The sequence below is a fragment of the Aquarana catesbeiana genome, linkage group LG11, assembly GCF_042186555.1.
Source record: "Aquarana catesbeiana isolate 2022-GZ linkage group LG11, ASM4218655v1, whole genome shotgun sequence".
Lineage (NCBI taxonomy): Eukaryota > Metazoa > Chordata > Amphibia > Anura > Ranidae > Aquarana > Aquarana catesbeiana.
The window spans coordinates 234,602,822-234,609,073 of NC_133334.1; the positions used below are offsets into that span (position 1 = coordinate 234,602,822).

At 39.7% G+C, this 6,252-nt stretch overlaps 1 long non-coding RNA gene across 1 annotated transcript in view; it reads left to right on the forward strand.

Annotated features, from left to right (window-relative positions):
- LOC141111660 (uncharacterized) overlaps positions 1-5,112 on the forward strand; it is a 68,410-nt gene extending 63,298 nt beyond the window's left edge. The window contains exon 2 of the long non-coding RNA XR_012236471.1: positions 4,330-5,112. This is a non-coding gene — a long non-coding RNA (uncharacterized lncRNA). The remainder of the gene's footprint in view (positions 1-4,329) is intronic.
- The last annotated feature ends 1,140 nt before the right edge of the window (positions 5,113-6,252 follow it).

Below are 6,252 nucleotides of genomic sequence, written 5' to 3' on the forward strand. Positions count from 1 at the left end.
TTTTACCAAAAGAGTAGTCATTGTTTGGATATTTCATAATTTGCCACATTACAAACGCTAGTTTACAAGACCGATCGCGTCTGCTTCCGAGCATGCGTGTTTGTGCTTTGGACTTTTGTCCGACGGACTTGTGTGCACACGATCGGAAAGTCCGACAACACACATTTGTTGGCGGAAAATTTGAAAACATGCTAGCCTACATTTGTTGGCGTCGGAAAGTCCGATCGTGTGTATGAGGCATTAGTGGATTCAGACATGCTTTGGACAATCATAGATCTATACTAAAAAATAAGTAAAATAAATATATATAAATATATATATATATTTTATATATAATAAATATATATAAAATAAGTAATATATATATATATATATATATATATATATATATATATATATATATATATATATATAAAAATGGGTCAGACGCAATGGACCATTTTGTCTTTTTCTGCTGTCATTCTTCTATGTGTTGTGTTCCTTTACAGAGCAATTCTGAGTGCTCCATCTCTATGCAGCTTGATGAGTTGGAGAATTGCAGAAAAGGTTGCTAATTTTCATCTGATGATGATTACTGTTACATTCTGCGTTATAACCCTTTGATATTGCTTTGTATGTAACAGAATCTTTTTTTTCTTTAACACAATATGTTATTCTTTCTTGACATTTAACATTTATAATAGACCTAAGCTCTAACTGTGCTTTTCAATCCATTTATTATGAAATTCATCAAGCTCAGCCCTGTGCTCTTGGGGAGTATGAGAAAAAGTCTAAACAGGTTAACCTACACTCAATCATTGTGAGCTGTTTTTAAACATTCAATGACACCATCACCAATCATGGGGCCTCTTTTTTACATGATATCTTGGCCAATTATACATTACTACATGCCATCTCACTATGGCAAATAACATCAAATAGCTTTTTTTTTTTCATTTTTACATTTTAAAAATCCTAAAATGACAAACTCTGATCAAAGAAACTAAAAGCCCCAGTAGAGATGGGAAGGCCTGGAAAAACAACAGAAACATTGGGGAAAAAAAGTTTTTTTCTTTTTTTCCAAAGTGGTTTTTTTTTTCCAGAAAAAATTGAAAAAAAAACGAAAGAAGTGTTTAATTTCATTCTTTTACAATGATAAATAATATATCTATGACATGGTATTCAAACTATATAACATGAAGACCTTAGTGGAAGATTTCTGAGACTTTATGTAAAGTCTAGGGACAAGCCAAACACCCCCCGTTCGGTTCGCACCAGAACTTGCAAACAGGCAAAAAAATTTGTGCGAACACGCTAAAACCGTTAAAGTCTATGGGACGCGAACGTGAAAAAAGTGCAAATTTTAAGGGCTTATATGCATGGTATTGCCATAAAAAATGTTTGGGGATCAATGTATCAATGCAAAAAAAGTTTTAAAAACAGATATTTTTTTAGGAGCAGTGATTTTAATAATGCTTAAAGTGAAACAATAAAAATTAAATGTTCCTTTAAAAATATAGTGCCTGGGGGTGTCTTTAGTCTGCATGTAAAGTAGCGCATCTTTCCCGTGTTTAGAACAGTACCACAGCAAAATGACATTTCTAAAGGAAAAAAATTCATTTAAAACTGCTGTAATGATTTTGCCGGGACCTGTAATGTATTGTCTGGTCCCGGCAATATACATAAAAAATCATTGAAAAAAATGGCATGGGTCCCCCCCCAGTCCATTACCAGGCCCTTTGGGTCTGGTATGAATATTAAGGGGAACCCTGCGCCAATTTTTTTTTTAAAAATGGCGTGGGGCCCCCCCCAATCCATGTCAGGCCCTTCAGGTCTGGTATGGATTTTAAGGGGAACCCCAAGCCAAAATAAAAAAAATGATGTGGGGGTCCCCCCAAAATCCATACCAGACCCTTTTTCAAGCAAACAACCTGGCAGGCCGCAGGAAAAGGTGGGGGATGAGAGTGTGCCCCCCTTCTGAACCATGCCAGGCCCAAGCCCTCAACATGGGGAGGGTGTTTTAAAATAACAACAACATTGTTTTCTTTTTGGGTTAGATTTTGGATAAAAGATCAGTGATGTTGGTGAGTCTTTTTTCAACATCATTGATGCTTTCCTTGACCTTCTCTAAATCCTGATTGCACACCATTATTTCGCTGATCAGGATCTGTGCACTTGCACTGTTGAAGTGAGTTTCTTCTTCCACAACATCCACATCACCTAAAAATAAAAAAAAACACACCATGTATTATAAATATGCAGGCATACATCTATTACCTGAAGCTGTGATCTCAGACACTGACCTGTTGTGGTCACCATTTCGTCCACTTCATGTACCTCGGAATCCACATCTTCTTCATGGTGTGTGGGGATTTCCCCTTCTTCATGAGTAGTGGGGTTCCTGGTGTCCTCAGATGTCCCGATTTTTTTCTCCCCTATGTGAATGCAAAAAAGGTATACTTAGCACACAGATAATTGAGGCAAGAAATAGTAATATGAAACATTGCTTGGAAGTAAGGTCCAATTGTCTGTTTTGGCAGAGTTCCAAGCTGAAGACATGATTTTTTTCCCTTTCCAAAGCTGGAATACTTACCTGTTTTGTGCAAGTTTCACACATAGAGAGACCCCCTAGTATCCACTGGAGCACCTGCGTGGAACACCATAAAAAGGGTGTTCTGGTGTCCCACACTAGTGCTCCTGCGTCCAGATGTGTAAACAGCTGCTGAGTATCCTCTCCTTACACTGAATCAAGTTTGCATTTCATTCTAGTTACAAACACATCTAGACAACAATATTATAAACTTCTTTTCATACAAATAGGCATGAACAAATGTAGTTAACCCGCATCTGCCAAAAACGTCGTATTAGTGTTCGAACGAACGATGTTTAATGTGAACGATTACTGTACCCACGAACCTCAAACTTGCCATTTTAAAATATATAACAGTATAAAGAAAAGCACATGAACCAGCACGAAAATAAAATAATAATAATAATAGGAACACACAACAAAAACTTACTTTTTAGAAGCAGTTTCCTGATCCTTCTGTACTGATCGCGCTCCCTCAATTTCAGGTCTGACTAGCATTTCCTCAATTGCTCCTTGGATCATCGCACCCCAAAATTCCTGTGCAGACTTCTCACAACTTTAGTAATGATCTTGGCCTTTCTCACATTTGGGTTTCTGTACGGTTCATACTTCCCATCATAGTTGGCCCTCTTCAAGATGTCCACCATCTCTACAAAGGACATATTTGAGGCCTTATATCTTCTCCTGGATCTGGAACTGCCTTGCTCCGGGCTTTCGTCGTCCTCCTCATTACTGCTCTCTGCATACACCTGCTCTGTCTCTGCCATGTGCTCTCCCACTGTGCCAAAAGAGAAGGGGCGGGGAATACACTAGAAGGTCAGGGGCGGAGTTTTGCGCAGTGCATGTAAAGCATAACACGCACGCGTCCTACGTACGATCTGTGAGCGGAGGACGGAGTAACGTAAGCGCCGATCGTGCAAACGAAGGTACAATTTGAACTTGGGGCATCAGTGGTTAGTGGCCTATACTGCTTTTCTAGATTGAGGCCTATGTTGGGACAAGATTAGGAGAGTTTAGCCTGACATTAGGGTTTGTCTGGTGTTATGTCTTGAAGATAAAATGGATACATTTACTGACCCAGACTTCCTGCCAAACTTTATAGACAAGTACAGGGAGCTGCCATGTCTGTGGCAAGTCAAACACCGAGAATACTCCAACAAGCTAAAGAGGAAGGCAGCGCTGGAGCAACTGTTGGAATTGGGGAAGCCTATGTATCCCACAGCAGACATCACCTATTTGAAAGCCAAAATTGGTGGCCTGAGGAGCACATATAATAGGGAGCGCAAAAAGGTCCAGGATTCCATGAGATCAGGAGCAGCAGCAGATGACGTATATGTCCCCAGGCTGTGGTACTACTGTGGTTTTTGTCAGACAAGAGTGAACCCAGGCCATCACTATGAACACTTCCTTGCACACTTCCTTCCACATCAGATGAGGCTTCAGAAGTCCAACCTGTGCCTTCCACCCAGGAAGATGTGGAGGAGCCCAGCTTGAACCAGAATTGTTCAACATTTTTCTTGTCAAAAATTAAATGAATTGAACTAGATGCTATTATTGATCACTAATGTCTGATTTAACAAAGTGGTTTACATATCAATAGACAATAGTAGCCAAAAATGATTGGGACAAGAATGAAAATGCTTGGGTCAGAAGGATAGTCTTTTCAATTTGTTAACATTCAGTTTGCAACAGTCATGAGCTAAAAATTGTGTGTGATTGATGACCAAAAAACTAAAACTATGTCCCATTTTCATACACAGGAAAGTCAGAGCCAGGAGGAGGTCTTGGAAAGTGGCAGCCAGGAGGTGGCCGTGGAAAGTGGCAGCCAGGAGGTGGCCGGGGAAAGTGGCAGCCAGGAGGTGGCCGTGCCCAGCAGCCTGACCGAATCCCAGGTTCCTCTCCAACAAAAAGGACCGGAAAGGTGAAAAACCTGGAGGCAAAGAACTTGATTCGGCAGGCCACTGTGGTCCTCACAACAACCCCGGGTGGCCCAGAGTCATATGGCTGTGAGTGTCTAACAGCCAGTAAACTGGAACAAATGGAGGAGGGCCAACTTTTCATCTGTGAAGAGGTAATACTTCAGGCCCTAAACAATGGGATGAGGGGCCAACTCACAACTAAAAGCCACGTGTGTAAGTTGGAACATACTACTCCTCCACCACCTCCAGCAACACCTCCAACAACACAGCCACCTAACCCACGACAGCAGCCTGGAAGGAAGCGTGGAGGGAAGTGTTGAGAGTGATAGCTTGGGTTTGGTGTAGTCTGCCAAAAAATGCAGGCTGTTGTAAGACCACAGCCTCGGAACATATATGTCATCTGCTGCTGCTCCTGATCTATCGGAGACCTGGACCGTATTGTGCTCCCTATTAAATGGACTCCTCAGGTTACCAATTTTGAAATAAATAAGTAAATAATAAACAAATAATTGATGTCTGCCCTGGGGTACAAAGGCTTCAACAATTCCAACTGTTTCTCCAGCATTGCCTTTCTCTTTATTTTGTTAGGACCCCTAATAAATTTTTAATTTTTGTTTTGACAAATACTTGGCTATGTCTTTTACTTCAAACAGGACAAACAGGTTACCTGTTTACTTCAAACAGGTTTGTTTGTGAGTAGGCAGGTCCATTTCAAAAATACAATATCAAATTAACAAGGCACACCAACCAACCTCTTTGAGGTAAAAAAATACAAGATAATAATGGTGTTGTGGTAACTTGACACACAAAACGACAAAAAATATTATGGAGATCACTAGAAAAAAAAAAGAAAAAAAAGCTTTTATTCTGGATATCTGGAGAAATTTTTTTAAAAAAGGAGATCACTATAAAAAATTAAAAAAAAAGATTATTCTGGAGATCTTGATAAAAAAAAACAACATAAACAAAGATTATTCATGAGATCACGAGAAATAATAAAAAATCAGTTTGTCAGAACTCTGTGTGAATATCAGCAGCAAAGCAACTTCATCATTCTAGCATTATAAAGAAGAAGAGAATGCTCTGCATTGAGAGATTGAAACATTTGCTGCATGACGTATGTGCTATCTCCGTTACGAACGCTTGTTTTACAAGACCGAGCGCTTCCGTCTCATACTTGATTCTGAGCATGCGTGGACTTGTGTACACACGATCGGACTTTCCGACAACAAGGTTTTGTTGTCCGAAAATTTATAAACTTGCTCTCAAACATTTGTGTGCGGAAGTTCCGACAGCAAATGTTCGATGGAGCATACACATGGACTTTCCGACAACAAGCTCACATCGAACATTTCCCGTCGGAAAGTCCAGTCGTGTGTACACGGCATTTCTGTTGCTTATGGATCATCACAAAGTGTTTCTTCACCAGCAGCATCTTCAAGTAAGGAAGTGTTACAATCCACGGCCTCCCAAAAATACACAATACCTTCATTTATAATGAAAATGACACCTGGAAGTCAGGAGAACGTTCATCAAGCTCTTTCTAGAGCAACACATGCTTCTGGATCAGCATTGTCAATAACTGAAAAAGCATATTGGCAGGAAGCTTTTACATTATTATGAGGGAAAGGGGGTGGTTACCTGTTCTCATGTATAGCTGAAATGTTCTTAACATATACCCATTTATTCCATTTGTAATAAAAAATTCAATTTTAAAAAGCAAGTTTAGTTTATCTACTGAAAAAAACTACTTTTATAATACCT